The sequence below is a fragment of the Caretta caretta genome, chromosome 3, assembly GCF_965140235.1.
Source record: "Caretta caretta isolate rCarCar2 chromosome 3, rCarCar1.hap1, whole genome shotgun sequence".
Lineage (NCBI taxonomy): Eukaryota > Metazoa > Chordata > Testudines > Cheloniidae > Caretta > Caretta caretta.
In genome coordinates, this window is record NC_134208.1 from 203,755,952 (window position 1) to 203,774,012 (window position 18,061).

Below are 18,061 nucleotides of genomic sequence, written 5' to 3' on the forward strand. Positions count from 1 at the left end.
CCATAAAAATGTTGGCATACTGTGGGGCCATGAGGGTACCCTTAGCAGTGCTGCCGATTTGAAGGTATACATTGTCCCCAAATGTGAAATAGTTATGGGTGAGGACAAAGGCACAAAGTTCAGCCACCAGGTTTGCCGTGACATTATCGGGGATACTGTTCTTGATGGCCTGTAGTCCATCTTTGTGTGGAATGTTGGTGTAGAGGGCTTCTACATCCATAGTGGCCAGGATAGTGTTTTCAGGAAGATCACCGATGGATTGTAGTTTCCTCAGGAAGTCAGTGGTGTCTCGAAGATAGCTGATAGATAACTTAGAACAATCATAGGCCTTCCCTAGGAAATTGGCCCTTCAGATCATAGGAAGTTATAGCGTTCAAGGAGCTGCCCATTCATGCATCATCTGTGTGGTCCTGCAGCATCCAAGCTGTTTTTGTTTTGATCATGTGTGAAGACAAGAACTACTCAGCAGTTCCTTGCCTCCTCGTTCAGCTTAAAGAAGAGAAGAGTCACACAATCTCTGTGCATTTCAGTCCCAGGGAACTAACATCAGGGACATTTGCTGGCTGTTTTCAGTAGCTGGAAGATCTGACACAGGCATTTTACGTGGGCTGGATGGGAGCTCCTGTCTCTTTGATTCACCATGAGGAGGACAACAAAGTCACTTCAAGCGACTTACGACAAGCGACAAGAGGTTATAACGAGCTGCTCGGGAGGAAAGCAAATGGTGGTGGCTTTCAACATGTCACTGGAGGAGAGCAGTAATGGCAGCATTTGCAAAGCTCATTTGTTTTAACTGCAGATGGGCCCAAGTCAGAGACTCTGGAGATGGGCTTTACAAACACAGGCATTTGTGAAATGTGGCTCCAAAGCCGGGCTCAGCTTTCAAACATCCTCAAAGTTCAGGAGCATTCAGAGCTGGAGTTTGGTTTCCCACCCTCCTCTAGTTCACATACACTGATTATAAACAGAGACCCAGTCTGTTCCCTTGGCTTCATGCACAGAAGGAAACTTGCATATGAGGATCTCTCTCTGTCCCGTAGGACAGTGAGGAAATCAGCCACTTCTGTGGCATTGTCCCACCAGTTCCTGGATCCCAAAGATGGAGTTTTGCAGGAACAGAGTAGGCCATAAGTATGGTCAGGCTGAGGAAGGGAATACTGACAGAACTACTCTCAGTCAACAAAACGTGGGGTTATATTTATCTTCCTGCCGAGCCCCACTGTGCTGGGGAGCCCACTTCAGATTTCTGGGGGCAGCTCTTAGACGCATTGCCTCCTCTTGTAATTTTTAATCACAAGTCTCACGATATTTGGTGTTTTTCCTAAAGCCCCAGCTCCTGGAATCATGTGATTATGTGGGACTCTCAGCTTTCATTTCAAAACCAAGTTTCTAAGCCCTGGTGGCTGTGAAGAAAAGCTTGAAAATGTGAACCTTAATGGTTCAAACCCTAGGAAACAAATAAAACCCCCAAATTCATTATTTGTTTTTTTAAAAATCCCATCATTTTGAAGCCTCCCTTGTGATTTTTGGGGGGTCAGACTCGCAGTTTTGAATGCGTGGGTTTGTCAGTTCTGAAGTCCCTTGCCACTTGGGTCCAATGGACCACTATAGCCACTCTTGAGCCACGCTGACTCAAGAGTGGCTATAGAGGCTTCAAAGGCCTCTCCAGAGATGGCCGTATCTCTGGGAACTGTCTGCTCTGCAAGGCGAGAGCCTCCAGTGTCATCTCAGTTTAACTCTATAAGGGGGACCTCACACCAATGTCTGGGCACAATTTTGCTGTGGGACGGAGATGAGCTGGCTCAAAAATATTGTTATGATTCATTTTTTTTAATTTCATGTGTCCCTGTAAGCCGGTAGGCAGCTGGGGACAGGGGGGGAAAGTTCCAGCTACAGGCCTTTCTTCAGGCCTCGCTTGATTTCTGAAAACACAGCCTCAAACCCAGAACAAATCAACTCAGACAACTGGGGAACAAAACCACTGGAAGCCTTGCCAGCGTAAGCCAGCTTGGAGAAGAAAGACACCCTGCTCCTGGCTTGCCTTCTGCTTGCCTCTTTTGCACCAGCTTCCTTTTCCTTTTATAACCCTGCCCAGATCACCTATGTGACAGGCAGGAACCTGATAACACTTTACATGCCAAAGTGCCTTTGCACCTTGTCACAGACTCTCAGCATCGCCTATGAAGCAGAAACAGTGGTCTGCAGTCACCAGTAGGGAAAAGCTGGAATAACCTTTGATTCATTTGTTGCTGAAAAAGAAAAGTCTCTGGGCCTTCTCCCCAGCTCTAGATTCTTTCTTGAAATTCCCCCCAGCACAAAGACCATATAAAGGTATCACTTAAGCCCTTAGGGTGAAATTGAGCTCTGTGCAGACAGTCTGCATGTACCTTCTTTGAGAGCTTAGGTGGGCTTCTAGTGGTGAATAGGACTTCTGCATAGGGATGAATTACTGTAGGACTTAATGACAGGTTTCTGAATGCATCCGATGAAGTGAGCTGTAGCTCACGAAAGCTTATGCTCAAATAAATTTGTTAGTCTCTAAGGTGCCACAAGTCCTCCTTTTCTTTTTGTAGGACTTAAATCATGCATAAGGGACTTTGGCAGGCCTTCTGCACTATGGTGAATTTTTATGCATGGTGCCTTCATGAGGTTAATATAGCTCTGCGGCTGTCCCTGCTCTCCCCTTTGTTTCTGTCCCTTCCTGTGCATAGGTGGGGACGGTTCCACTGACACTCATTCATAATAACAGTTTGTTTCATTTTCAAACAGTTTTTACTGGGGCTCAGGTGAGAACTGCTCTCTAGCAGAAGCCATCCTGGGTAGCTTGAATCCCCAGTGACTCTTTACAACAACAATCACTCCTCACAAGTAATAGGAACTGGAGAGCGCTACCATTCCGAGAGATCCGCAGGGTGGTGATACCCACCAACTACACTTTGCTGGGAGGAAACAGGCAAACACCTGATCCTGACAACCTGCCCAATCCCCAGCAGGGCTCGGTGATGTTTATTCAGCCTGAAATACTTTTTTGGTGGGTGCCAAACTCTTTTAACAACTTCTTTTAATTGTTACCAAAAAAAAAAAAAAGTCTTTTCTCTGTTTTAAAAGGAGAAGTTGTTGGAACGTGCTCACTGTCTCATTCGCCTCTGATAACCCTCTTGGTTCTTCCCTTTTCTAGTTATTCATGTGTCATCTTTGCAATGTGATCTCCAGTCTGAGCAATTCTCCCATCGGCCCCTCCAACGTAACTGTTAGTTTTAATCTTTCTGCTCTTTCTTGATCCTAGTTTTGCTGGGGTGTGGGGGGGGATTGTTTTGGTTTTTTTGCCATGGGTTTATATGTTATCCACTTTTAAAGCGCCCCACAGTCACTTGGGCTTGAATCTTCACTCTCCTGGTATCCTCATTTATACCAGTGCAGAGTGAGAGAGAAACTCTACCATTCTGAACTGCCATCCGACTTTGCTCTGGTGGAAATAACTACACAAGGTGCTGGCTGACAGAGAATGGGGACGCTTAACTCTATTAAACATGCCCCCCTCCCTGAATATTCTTCATATGGCTGGAAATTTGCCAGAGAGCCAAATTTTCTATTGGCGCAAACTGATGCGGCTGCATTAAAGTCGATGGAGCTGCACTGATGGACACTGGCTGAAGATCTGGCTTTGGCTCTCCACTGTCTTTCCCCTTGAATGGTCATTTACACCTGTGCAAAGTGGGTGTAGAAGGCTGCTATACCTGCACAGGTGTAAAAGATTACACATGGCAATAAAACAGTGGCAAATCCAGTCCTAGGTCTCAAGCCCTTCTGTATCAAGCAGTGATCAAGGGCATGCTTGTCAGTTTCCTTTTTAACTGAGGTTGGCTTTTTGACCATCTACTCTGCAGGGAGTATGAAATCAGCTTTGCTTCCGGTAATTCTGAGATCACTGCCATAAAACAAAGCATTGTGACCAAAGACCGGGGCAGTGACATATCTCCCAGAGCACTTTTGCTCTCGAGAGCAATCCTGGGCCTCTGAAAGAATGAGCCAAATCAGTCCTGATGCAACTATTGAGTCTGATCTTTCCAGTCCTAGCACACCCCAAGCCCCCACTGACTTTAGTACCCTCCCATTGATTTTAATAGCCTCCCATTGATTTCCTCTAGACTTGTGGTCATGCAAGAAAAGCAAGGTTTGGCTTGTTTTCGGAGTCGCCTGTATAGTGCAGGTTCGTAGAGATAAGACCAGCTTTTCAGCACAGATCAACATTACATTTTTGTAAATTGGGCTAGTTCACAGAAGCCAGGTTCCGTGGCCCAGACCTTCGGCTGGAGCTTCATCGACTTCCATGGAGCTGTGCAGATTTTCCCCAGCTGAGGATCTGACCTATTATTTGCTAAGCACTTACCAATATTGAGGTTTAGTATTTCTCCATCATTTCCCTGATTTCAGTCGTGCGTTGTGTAGAAAGAGCAATGTCCAGTAATATCAGATTAGACTGTCCAAGCCATTAGGAAAGCGAGTCACCAGAAGGATTAGACAGGCGCTGGTGCCCGGTCCTCACAAGGGCACTGTTCTTGGAAAAGTTTGGGTGGTAGATTTGCCATGGGTTTCTCCTTTACTGGTCAAAGTCCAATGAAATTAATAGGATGCTTCCAACACTCAGTTTCAATCAGACCGGAGCATGCATCGAATGTTCAAACCTAGACCCAGATTTCTAACATCCCAAAGGTCAGCTCTCAGGCTTTGATTTGGTCTTCTCATTTCAATGGGAATTTCATCAGATTTTACTGTAAATACACTGATCTAGTTGATTGGGAGCCAGGAGCCAAGGAGTTCTTAATCCAGACTGCCACTGATTTACCATGTGACTTGGGACAACTCATTCGACCTTTCTGCTCCTCCTTTTCCCCAGCTGTGAAAGGTGGATACTACTACTTGTCTCACTGGGGTGTGGTGAGGATTAATTAATTACTGTGTGTACATCACTTTAAACCTGTTAAGAGCTACACAAATATAACTACATGAGGATTATTATCAGTCCTGTATATCACTGCTGGGACAATGCAGCTGTCAATGCATTTTATAAGATAAGTAAAGTGGTCTGTTCATGGAAGTACCCTTCATAAATTAGACTCTCATCAAAACATTATAATAAATGAGCTTTAGGAATATAAGTGCAAAAGGGGAATGGGGCAGGGGCTAAGATGTTCAAAAATACAGCTTTGAAAAGATTAAAAGATAAAAATGGTCTGGGTAGGCAATGCAATTTAGCTAGTCGTTTTCAGGCAACATGCAATGACAAGTACATGGGTCTTATCATCCGCAGCTATGTGAAGAATTACAATAAATGCTTGAAATGCAAGCAGATTTCCTGCTTAGGTATGTGAATAATGGAAGTCACTATTTCTATTTGAGCTGAAAGAAGTCATCCTCCCCTCCCCCATTCCACTAACATTTCCAATTCTGCTCCCCACTGTTTGGTGAAAGTGAGTTCCTTCGTGCATCATCAGGATTTTCAAGAGCTGCTTGCTTTGGTGGTGATAAGTGAGAGGTTCCAAAACGGTCCAGGATTTGGGGGCATTTATTCAGTTCACACATGTTTTCCATGCAATTGCCTACAGAATTAACAGAGACATGACATGTTCTGAGGAAGGAGGTTTGTGATCTGGGGGGGGAAATACCAAAACAAACACCAGGAGTGAAATCCTAGCCCTGCTGAAGTCAATGACAAAACTCCCTTTCATGTTAATGGCCACAGGATTTCACTCGAATGCTCCAGTCTGCATCTTGTAGAAAAGATTCTCAAACTGTTCAGTGATTTCTGCATAAGAATTTCTAGCAAGAAACGCTAGAGAGTTCATGTAATAAAGAAACAGGGCAAAATTCTGGTAACACAGTTGTAAGTATGGAATAAAGTCATTAAAATGACTGTTCCTAATTCTCATTTACACAAAGGTACCTTTGAGCTCTCCCCTGTCATTTATTCCTCCCATCCCATCTGCCTATTTGGCTCTTCCTCTGTTCACTTTTGGGGCCTATGAATCCTAGCCAGAAAAACACCAGGTTTGCAATACCACAGTGAAACCTGCATTGTGTCGATTTAGGGCCTGATCCAAAGCCTAGTGAAATCAATGGAAAGACTCCCATTGATTGTGGTGGGCTTTTGATCACACAGTTTAAGCCTAAACCTCTTGTCTCCATGAATGTGCAAAATTACCTCCAGCCTGCCCCAGGCTGCCTGTCCTGCCACCACAGACGTGCACCAGAGTGGGCCTCCGAAAGGGTTAAAGACTCATCAGGCTGGAGGAGCTTCTTGACTGTGGGCTTCATGCCTGCCACATTTCTTAGCAAAGCGAACATATGAACACTGGCATGCTCCCACACACGGCCTTGGCTCCCCTCCAGGAAATCACAGCCCAACTATTTGGCACACACAGCCTCAATTTTATTTACACAATCAACTTCTTGATAAACACAAAAAACTTACAAACATACCACACCCTTATCAAGAAAAGGGGGACGGCCGGGGTAGGATTGTAGTAATGTGAGCTACCCGGCAGGAAGAACTCCCCAGCCAGCAGTAACATTCCATTTCACCCCAGGGAATCACCTGTATGAGACATTAGGGCTTGCTGTGGCTTTAAGGCGCGGCCCTGTGTTGTGGGGGCACGGAGGGGTGGGAGCAGCTGGAGGAATTCTGGATCAGTCAGCCAGGATTCCTTCTGGGCACGGGGGGGAACACACACAGTCGCTCCAGCTCCGATGCCCTTTGGAAGGGTGCAACACACGTTCGCTGGAGCTCTGCTGGCTGCTGTGCGGGAGGGAATATGCCCCAAGATCACCCCATCACCTCTGAGTAGGCTAGCACCAGCCTCCGCTTTTGCTCAGATTTTAGCTGGCCCCTGTGCAGCAGAGGAAGAAGAGAGAAGGCACTTTGTTCCACTATCCCCAGTCCTCTGTGCACCCAGGCAGGGCCAGTCACAATCTGGGCCTCTGTAAATGACTTTTTCACAAGGGAATGAAGACAAATTTTTCAACTCCCTGGCCCGAAATACTCTGCCAAACTGTGGTGGAAGCACTGGGCTCTTCAAACTGGATGATCTCGGTGATTGGAGGTGGTCCCCAGCTTTCCTTTTCATTAATGAGGAGCATTGCATCTAGCCAATGCACGGGGCCAGTTCATCTCTGGAATGTGCAGGCCTTCCTAATAGCCTTGCCTTGACTAGGACACCCTGCCCAATACCAAAAAAAAAAAAAAAAAAAAAAAAAGATGAGCCTTCCGTGGCCTTGGTGAAGCTCAGTCTTGAAGATCTGATCAAGTTAGATCATTCCCCAAAAGAACATAGAGATGAGCAGGTGAGCACTGTTCACACATGGAAACACTAGATCTCAGCTTCACTGTCTTCTCATTCACCTTTTAATGTAACATTTCCTCCTCCCCCCCATCCTCCTTCACCCCAGTTGCCTTGTTTGTTGCAGCTATGCCCTGCCCCTTACACAGAGCAAAGTGATCAAACACAGCTCAGCCCTTCGCTTTTTAAAAATGGATAGTTCTGTTTATATGAGGGGAATATATATATTTATTCCACAAATGAGTTGTAACCTCACCCTGCAAATCAGACACGAGTAGATCAGATCAGCCTTTGATGCAGCAGAATTTGCAAGTACCCCTATAAACTGGCAGTAGCATGCATTTCTCTCTGCTTCAGTCTTCACGCATCAAGACAATGAGACATCTGTGCACAACTTTAACCCCTCTTAAAACTATGTCAGAGATCTTCTGACTAATCTGATTGAATTCAAACCAGTGGGGCTGGATGTTATAGAATCACAGAATATCAGGGTTGGAAGGGACCTCAGGAGGGCATCTAGTCCAACCCCCTGCTCAAAGCAGGACCAAACCCCAACTAAATCCCCAACTATTCACCTGAGGGTATTGAAGGAATTAGCTGAAGAAATCTCAGAGCCACTGGCAATAATATTTATAAACTCATAGACGACAGGAGAGGTCCCGGAAGACTGGAGAAGGGCTGGTGTAGGGCCCATCTTTAAAAAGAGGAACCAGGAAACTGTAGACCAGTCAGCCTGATTTTGACACCTGGGAAGGTACTGGAGTAATATATAAAACATTCAGTTTGTGAACACCTGGAGGATGACGGGGTGATCACTAGCAGCCAGCATGGATTTACCAAGAACAAATCATGCCAAACCAACTTAATTCCTTCTTTGACAGGGTAAATGATTTGGTGGATGGGGGAATGTAGTGCACAGAATATACTTGGACTTCAGCAAGGCTTTTGACACAGTCTCACATGACATTCTGATAAGTAAGCTGGAGAACTGCAGGCTCAACAGAACTACCATTGGTTGGATACATAATTGGTTAAACAACTGCAAACAAAGAGTAACTATTAATGGAATGATGTCAGATTTGAGGGAGGTCTCAAGTGGGGTTCCCTAGGAATCTATTCTGGGTCTGGTGTTGTTTAACGTCTTTATTAATGATGTGGGTGTAGGAATAGAGAGCATGCTGATCAAGTTTGCAGATGACACAAAGCTTGGGAGGTTGCCAATACTTTGGAGGATAGCACTAAAATTCAGAGGATCTTGATAAATTGGAGAACTGACTTATAGACAACAAAATGAAATTCAACAAAGACAAAATGTAAGGTGCTACACGTAGGGAAGAAAAACCAAATGCACAAATACAGAATGGGGGCGGTGGGGGGGTAACTGGCTTGGCAGCAGTACTGCTGAGAAGGATCTGGGAGTTGTGGTGGATCACAACCTCAACATGAGTCAATGTGATGCTGTTGCAAAAAAAAAGCAAAATGCAATTTTAGGTTGTATTACCAGAGGTATAGCATGCAAGTCACGGGAGGTACTTGGCACTGGGTAGGCCTCAGCTGGAGTTCTGTGTCCAGTTTTGGTCACCAATGTATAGAAAAAATGTAGAGACACTGGAAAGGGATGGAAAGCAAGCCATGAGAGCAAAGGCTGAAGGAACTGGGTATGTTTAGTTTGGATAAAAGGAGATTAAGGGAGGACACGAAAGCAGTCTTCAGATACTTGAAAGGCTGCCATAAATAAGAAGGAGAAGAGGGCAGGACAAGAGGCAATGGGTTCAAACTATAGCAGAGCAGATTTAGATTAAATCTCAGGAAAAAACTTCCTAACTGTAAGAACAGTAGGACAATGGAACAGATTGCGTAGGGAGCTTGTGGAAGCTTCTTCACAGGAGGTTTTCAAAAGGAGGCTGGATAGCCCTCTGTCTTGGATGGTTTAAACACTACAAATCCTGTATCTTGGCAGGGGATTAGACTAGACTAGATGACCCTTGCGGTCCCTTCTAACCCTATGATTTTAGAATAATGGGCCGGATGGAGCTATGCTGATTACACCAGGTGGGAATCTGGATGAATGTGTCTTTTTCCTCCTCCAGTAAACAGATTTGCCTCTTGTTAATGAGAAAAAGGATCTGCTTTTATACTCTGAAGAATGATTGATTATTTTTCACAAATAGGAAGAACCACCTTCAAATTCCAGAGACACAAACTCTGCAATCATTTAGGCAAATAAGATTCCGAGAGATAATGGGAACTGAGTGAGTGGCCTTAAAACCATTAGTGCAAATTCTTGGAGCAACACACAAGCCAAGTGAAATTAGACTATTTCTACAACAATATACCAGGGAATGCTAATGACATTCCCCACCCCCACCCCCAAGAGCTAAATGATTTATGCTAAACACACTCAGCATCTGAAAGAGTTTAGATGTGGGGGACATTTCAGTGGTCTGCTTCTCTGGAGGGTGTGCAGCTGGGCCTATGGCAGTGACTACCTTGGATGAAGAAATGACAGGCTTTAGCATGAAAGTCTGAGAAACCAAAGAGGGCCTCTTGCCAAGGAAGATGATGGCCCACAATGGAAACACTGGAAGGGCAGAGCCCTGCGTGGTCTAAGAAGGTCCTCAGACTTGATTGCCTCATGTCACTGAAGAAAATCCTTCCTAGAAAGGAGGGGACAGTGTGGATTACCTGCAGTAATTCTCAGTTTCCTGCCCCTGTCAGATGTGTCTCTCTCCTACTGCATTCTGCAGGCCAGAGAGGAAGAGCATTGGCCCAGGTGAGCAAACAGATTGCACCATGATGGTCTTGGTTTCTATATCCCTGAACTCCTCCATGCTGGAGTCACCACTCGTTCTCTTCCTTGCTCTCTAAATAGTGGGCAGGTGGGATACCCGAGCTAGAAATACAACAGCATACGCCATGCAAGAGAAGACTGTGTCCTTCATGTGTCTGACCTCAGGGCATCAAGGAACCATATCAGAGTGGAATCCCAGGTGGGAATACAGGGAGAATGAATAGCCACTGGAAGTCACAGAGCTCATGTGTCCCACTCTATTTCTGAGGCACACATACTGGAATCTCCCTGCACCCGCTTGACAGATTTAAAGGCTAAGGTAACAAATACCTTTGCAAAAAGGCATTTAGATCCATCTGCTGTGTGTTTGTATAATGCTTCCATTATTTTCTGACAGGTTTCAGAGTAACAGCCGTGTTAGTCTGTATTCGCAAAAAGAAAAGGAGGACTTGTGGCACCTTAGAGACTAACCCATTTATTTGAGCATGAGCTTTCGTGAGCTACAGCTCACTTCATCGGATGCATAAAGTGGAAAATACAGTGAGGATGTTTTTATACACACAGACCATGAAAAAATGGGTGTTTATCATTACAAAAGGTTTTCTCTCCCGCCACCCCACTCAGCTGCTGGTAATAGCTTATCTAAAGTGATCACTCTCCTTACAATGTGTTTGATAATCAAGGTGGGCCATTTCCAGCACAAATCCAGGGTTTAACAAGAACGTCTGAGGAACAGTGGGGGGGGGGGAGGAATAAACAAGGGGAAATAGGTTACTTTTTATAATGACTCAACCACTCTCAGTCTCTATTCAAGCCTAAGTTAATTGTATCCAATTTGCAAATTAATTCCAATTCAGCAGTCTCTCTGTTTCTGAAGTTTTTCTGTTGTAATATCGCAACATTCATGTCTGTAATCGCGTGAACAGAGAGCTTGAAGTGTTCTCTGACTGGTTTATGAATGTTATAATTCTTGACAGCTGATTTGTGTCCATTTATTCTTTTACGTAGAGACTGTCCAGTTTGACCAATGTACATGGCAAAGGGGCATTGCTGGCACATATCACATTGGTAGATGTGCAGGTGAACGAGCCTCTGATAGTGTGGCTGATGTTATTAGGCCCTGTGAAGGTGTCCCCTGAATAGATATGTGGACACAGTTGGCAATGGGCTTTGTTGCAAGGATAGGTTCCTGGGTTAGTGGTTCTGTTGTGTGGTATGTGGTTGCTGGTGAGTATTTGCTTCATGTTGGGGGGCTGTCTGTAGGCAAGGACTGGCCTGTCTCCCAAGATTTGTGAGAGTGATGGGTCGTCCTTCAGGATAGGTTGTAGATCCTTGATAATGTGTTGGAGGGGTTTGAGTTGGGGGTTGAAGTTGAGGGTTAGTGGCATTCTGAGGGCTAGTGGCATTCTGTTATTTTCTTTGTTATTTCTCCCCCACCCCCCACCCCCGCCCACTGTTCCTCAGACGTTCTTGTTAAACCCTGGATTTGTGCTGGAAATGGCCCACCTTGATTATCATACACATTGTAAGGAGAGTGATCACTTTAGATAAGCTATTACCAGCAGGAGAGTGGGGTGGCGGGAGAGAAAACCTTTTGTAGTGGTAAACACCCATTTTTTCATGCTTTGTGTGTATAAAAAGATCTTCTATACTTTCCACAGTATGCATCCGATGAAGTGAGCTGTAGCTCACGAAAGCTTATGCTCAAATAAATTGGTTAGTCTCTAAGGTGCCACAAGTACTCCTTTTATTATTTTCTGAATAACAAACTACCATATACTACCTGAGTGCTACAGAGCTTCCAGCTCTCATGGTTTTATGGTGACTCTCACAATATTTGGAGGGGTGAGGGGGTTCCTAGAAACCCCAGCTTCTAGAATCACATATATGAAACTTTCACCTTTGATTTTAAAAAAATAGTTTCTAGCCCCCCGGGTGCAGAGGAAAACTTGAAAACATGAGTGCATGCTAAAGGTTCAAAAACCAGAATTCAAATAAAAACTCATTTTTTAAAAAATATCTAATTGTTTTTAAGCCAGTATCATGATTTTTAGGGACGTACTTGGGATTTTTGAATGCTAGGGGTTGACAATGCTGCTGCTATATACAAGAGACATACCTGTAAGCAGAGGGTTAATATAAGAAGTGCCATCTACTGACACATACGAATACAAAGCATTGTTCATAAGTTAGTAGGTCTGGTAAAGTTATCGTGCACCGCAAAGAACTTCCCGAGTCCACTTCTATAACATTCGGTCCACACACACACACACACATTATCCATAAACCCTAAAGCCCTTCTGAGAATTACGCTTGAACCGAATCTTTCAGATCAAATTCTTAGTGGCATGTGACTGCTTTGCACCTCACTGCACGTGGAATCTGGCCCATAGAGCCCCACTGTAGAGGGCACCTCCAGTGACTCCAAGACCACATCTCTTCCTGTGGTCATCAAACTGGTGTAGCTGGAGAGGCATTTCCCAAGCTTCCCTAGCCAAAGCTTCCCTTCCCAAGCCCTGCCAAACCCTGGCTGCCATTTTGCAATGCCTGGGGACCACCTGAAGTTGGTATAAAATAGAGCAGCCTTTAGGATCCCCTAATTTATGCCAGGGGACAAGCACCACACGCAGAAACCCAAGAATCAGGGTAGAGTGTTACACCACTTTAGCTGGACACCCTGCAATCTGTGCTGCTCATGCCAAGCTGAGTTTCTAGCCCTTAAGATTAACATGAGGAAATGTGAGGCAGAGCCCAGACCTGGAAGTCCCAAAATGCTGCAAGTAAGGCCATTCATGCCGTTCACCTGGTATTTCCAACTGCCAGTGGAAGTCGATGTGCTGGGAATCTCTCAGGAACAGGCTCCGAGCTTTTCCAATCCAATTCCGCAGCTCAGGAGGGTCAGACAGATAGCTGACCGTTGGGATACTTTCCACCAAGCTGAAGCTGAATTCTGAGCTCTTCGAGGTTCTCCCAGCACTGTTCCACAGCAACTCCAGAATAAAGCGCACCGACTCTGGCAAGAAACCAAGAGACACGCTGGCAACCTTCACACGGAGGAGTCTCCAGGCCAGTTTCCTAGACCACGCCAACCAACTTAGTGCAACAGCATGCAGGAATGAAATTAGGTAGGTAATACAGTGACAGCCATATACCAAAAAGTACTAACATCCGTTTGTCAAGGCACGCATCAGAAAGAAATGACTCATCATAGCTACATCTTATATTGTGAATGTTTCATAGCCATCTGGCTCAGAGAGCTGCTTAAGATCTGTTAATGTTGTGTGTGTGCATTGGTACCTGTGTGATGTGGTGAAGAACTATCAGGGCAGAAGTTAAAATGTCTGTATTAGAAAGAGAAAGAGAGAGATTGGATGATTATAGTGTTGTATACTGTCTCTCTAAACAAATGCTCGCTGTTGTAATAATTATTGACATGGCTCTGATATGCACATGACAATGATTTGTAATGATCATCATTTCCACTGAATGCATCCGATGAAGTGAGCTGTAGCTCACGAAAGCTCATGCTTAAATAAATGTGTTACTCTCTTAGGTGCCACAAGTCCTCCTTTTCATTTTGTCTGAGAGTCACATGGCAACTATTTGTAAACCTGTGAAAACTCCTACATAAATAAATGCATAAAAAGAAAAAGAGAGAGAGAGAGAGAGAGAGAATGTCCCTGTTGGTTCAAACTCTCTTGAGCAACAATGAAGCAGTGAAGTGACGCAGTGGACCAGATCCTCTGCTGGTGTAAATCAGCACCGTTCTGTTGTAGCAATTGGTGCTCTGCTTATTTACACCGTTGTATATACCTTCTCTTGGTACAACTGTAGCTCTAATGTGCTTATCAGTAGTCTGAAGCAAACGCCCAGCTTCAAAAGTCCTTTCTGCCTTTCCCCGTATGGTTTGATTCGCATACAAAATGGGCTTGTGGACGTAAAAATTATAGGAGGGATTCAGAGTGGAGGAAAAGGAGAGACAAGAGCCCTTTTATTTTGCATCTTATTCACAATGAAAATTGGCACTGAAGCCAACCACATACATTAACATAATTTGCGCAAGTTTTAACTCTTATGAATACATTTCTGTGGAAAAACTATGCAACTATGGAAAAATCCCCTCTTTTTTGCCACTTGAAAAGGTAACAGGCTTCCGTGTACCCAGGACCTGCCCGATTCAGAAGCCTGGAAATATAAAGATGAATACGTCCGAGTCTACCATGGTGGGGGTCTGTGGAAACAGACTGGGGAAGAAGGGAGGAGGCCCCCTGACTCAGAAAAAGGACTTTCATCAAAAAGGGGAGAGAAGGATTCTTAAATCAGTGGCAGAATTGTAGGCCTGATCCAAAGACCATTTACATCAACGGAGAGCCTCTCATTGACTTCGTTGACTTTAAATCAGCATACAACATACATATGAGTGCCATAGGAACTCCCGGCAATCAGAGTGCCTCTGTGGAAGTTAATGAGTTACATAAAAATACTGATCATTCTCCTTACATCCCAGTTTCCAATCCACAAGCTTTTGCCATCCCCACAGGAAAATTCTTCCTGTTTTCTTGCAGACATTCTGCACATCCCTCTAGATTTCTATATGAATGGCATAGGATGGTAACTTGACAATTGCAATTTGGTTGTGAAGAAACCAGTTTGTTTTATTATTAGCCTATGTGATAACATAACCAGGCTTGCATTTCAACTCCTTCATCAGCTCCCGTTAGAAGCACACCACTGCATTAGGCCTTTAATATCTTGCTAACGAGTTTCACAAATTATTAAAAGAATGCTCTTAAATGACTTGTGGGTACAGTGTGTCTCACCCTATGCAGTGATCTCAGAAGAAGATGCATTATTTCTTGCTAGTTAATCTCGAAATTAAATATTCTTGAGGGAAGTCTCATCCCGGAATGGCAGTTCAGGTCTCTTCTTGCTGGGGTGCATCTAAGTGCTGATTATTCTGCACCTCCTGCATTTCCACCGATGTCACTGCTTTGGAAAAAACACATTGACGAGGAAGGATCTGCTTTGCTGATCAGGGAGGAAAACTCTCCCTCCTTTGGAGCAAATTCATACTCCATTGGCTCTGCCATTTAATGACGCAATGCTCAGCACCACTGACATTGTCTCTAAACTGGACCCCACTGAGAACAAGCTTCCTCACCACACTTCCAGCACTAGCTGTTTCCAGCTGGGCCAGAAATACCAAGAGAACAGGTTATCTCACGTTGTTTCAGCAGGGCTGCTTCCCGCTGGATCCTAGAAACGCAGAGGCAAGTGGCAAGGAATGGCTGTGGGAAAAGCTAACTGAGCATTTTGGAAACATCCACAAAAGGCTCAGCTTTGGTTTGGGTCTTGCAATGGGCAAGGCAGAAGAGGGATTGCTTATGTTTTCCAGCAGATTCCCCCACCCCATGAATTCTCCTTCACGCAGGGACCGGCTATGTCCTCTTTATAACCTGCCTGATCTCCAACAGCCTGGCCATAAGGAGGGTGACCTGAAGCTGCAAATCCTCTGACAAACTGAGACTACAGTTGCTGATTGTAGCCCATAGGGCTAGCTTGCCTTTACTATATTCACTGCCTTGCCTTCATTGTATTTAGCTGCTTCCATTATATTCAGCTGTAACGCAAGAAACCTACAGTATCCTGTAAGACATTAGCGGAAATATAAACTAGCATAAGTGTGATTAAGTAGGCTTGGCATAGATCAGCGGTTACCTTTAGATTTTAGGAACTCAGGAGAGCTTGATCTATGGTAGCAGTTAGAATGTTCCAGGCAGTGCTACCGCAAGGAACATGGAAGTAATAACTGCAAATCCGCTTATGCAAGGGGTGATGGGTATGATCATGAGCTGAAATGGTAGTTACACATATCAATATACTAACCTATAGAAGGACACCTCAGCTTTAGTTGGATGAGGAAGTACAAGGGGGAAAAACCCCTACTCAACATGCATTAGATATAGTGGTGACAGCGTAATGTATGATAAAAGTGGTATCCCAGACTGGGGGGGAGGAGAGAAAGACGTAGCCCTTGGAAGGGGCCAGAATGATGACCACTGGTGATGAGGAGGAAGGTGATGGTGATGAGGAAGATAATGGCTAACATTTCAGGTCGTCCTGCAAGGGATGGTGTGAGTATATGGATGTGCAGATGGACATTCTGTAGTCTCTGTCTACCTTACTGAGTTAGAGTGTTTGTGACTTTGCTGAATGTAGTAATACGCTATTTGGAAATATAGAAGAATTCCTGTTGTGTGAGTGTTGCAATTGTGCACATCGGGGTTCCCAGCTATACAGTGATTTTAATAATCCTGGGCCTGATCTTGGGACAAGAACCTGTCAACCCTCAAAGGGATAACTGGGAATTCTTAGGTAGTCAATACAATTAATACATAATCTATAGCTCAGGCTGCACAATCAGTTCATTTCTCTCCATTAACCCTCTCCAAAATAACCAACTACCTCTGTGTACCAATTGTGCGCCCACCTTGCCTATGTGCATACATCCCTCTTGCTTCATCCTCCCTCCATCCCCTGACAGAGTTCACCCCCCTGTTATGGCCAGTTTTAAATTAAGATTGCAAGATCTTTGGCTTAGGGTTTGTCTTATTACAGCACCTAGCCCACAGGGCCGATCAGTGCTACTGTAATACAGACAGACAATAATATTAATAAAACTCTCCATGACTCAGGAGAAACCACCACCATACAAAGCCTATCTTTCTGTAGAACCATTTAGCACAGTTCCCATATGTACAGTTTAAAACCAGAAGGGACTGTTATGATCATCTAGTTTCACCTCTGAGACACAGGTCAAAGAATTGATACCTGCACTTATTAGAACAGTCCCCTAGCACAAATGCAGGTACGTTCCTATAGGACTACGTTCCACTGCATAACTCAACATCATACATTAGATCCCAAGAGAAACCTTAAAAAAAAACAAAAAACACGTGTGTGAGGTTTAAGCCTTAGTAGTCATCAACTTTCCATGGAAAGGTTGTGCCCTAATGTGCATAAGTCATTAGAGGCAGTCTTCTAACCTTTAGTAGCTCCAAAGGACCAATAACTGTGACCCAGTCCATATTTTATGTTTGCAGGCAGAGGAATGAACTCATCGGAACCAGCAGGAAGTGTATGTTCAGCTGCTTGGAGCACTGTTCAAGCCTGCCAATTCCCAAGGAGCGTAGCTGACATCAGAAGTGATGCCCTGTGAAGGTCTCGTTCAGAGATTAGTTGTGGCCTGGAGTTTATGTATTAGACATAAAGAAAAGGAGGACTTGTGGCACCTTAGAGACGAACAAATTTATTTGAGCATAAGCTTTCGTGAGCTACAGCTCACTTCATCAGATGCATTCAGTGGAAAATACAGTGGGGAGTATTTTAACATGCAGATATTTTCTGCGTTAACTCAAGGGCAAGCTTTGTAAATCCTGTTCTTGTTTCTTTCCATTATTGCTGAGAGTCAGAGTGATGCCATATGACATAATGGAGCTACGCCGATTTACGCTGGCTGAGAATCTGCCCCATTGACTTAAATGGATCTAAGCAGATTTATACCAGCTGGGGACCTGGTCCTATAGTTTTCTACCTAGCTAAAGAACTTCCTATTTAAAAAAAATCACAATGCTTAGTAGATTCATATTTCATGATGGCCTTTTACAGGACATCTTCCTTTCTTTCCCCATCCCAAGTCAGTCTGCTCCCAACCCCCCCTTTACTCATCTCCCTTGTTCGGATCCCTAATCCTCTTCCCCTTTCCCTCTGCACAATCAATTTACCACCAGATCACCGCAGGGATTTATTTTCCCACTTCTGAGCTCGTTCTGCCAAACTCCCAGCCACCCTGTCCCAGTAACAGCATGGCTAAAACCCACCCCCTCATCTTTCATCCCAGAGTTTCTCCTCTCCCAGCCCTGTGTAGAACACC

General features: G+C 44.5%; 1 long non-coding RNA gene across 2 annotated transcripts in view; it reads right to left on the bottom strand.

Annotated features, from left to right (window-relative positions):
• LOC125633941 (uncharacterized) overlaps positions 1 to 18,061 on the bottom strand; it is an 85,478-nt gene that overhangs the window by 44,821 nt on the left and 22,596 nt on the right. The window contains exon 1 of one of the 2 annotated variants that reach the window (XR_012667500.1): positions 12,932 to 13,044. The exons of the other annotated variant lie outside the window; for it this stretch is intronic. This is a non-coding gene — a long non-coding RNA (uncharacterized LOC125633941). Of the gene's footprint in view, positions 1 to 12,931; positions 13,045 to 18,061 lie in introns of those variants that run through there. 2 annotated transcript variants of the gene reach the window in all.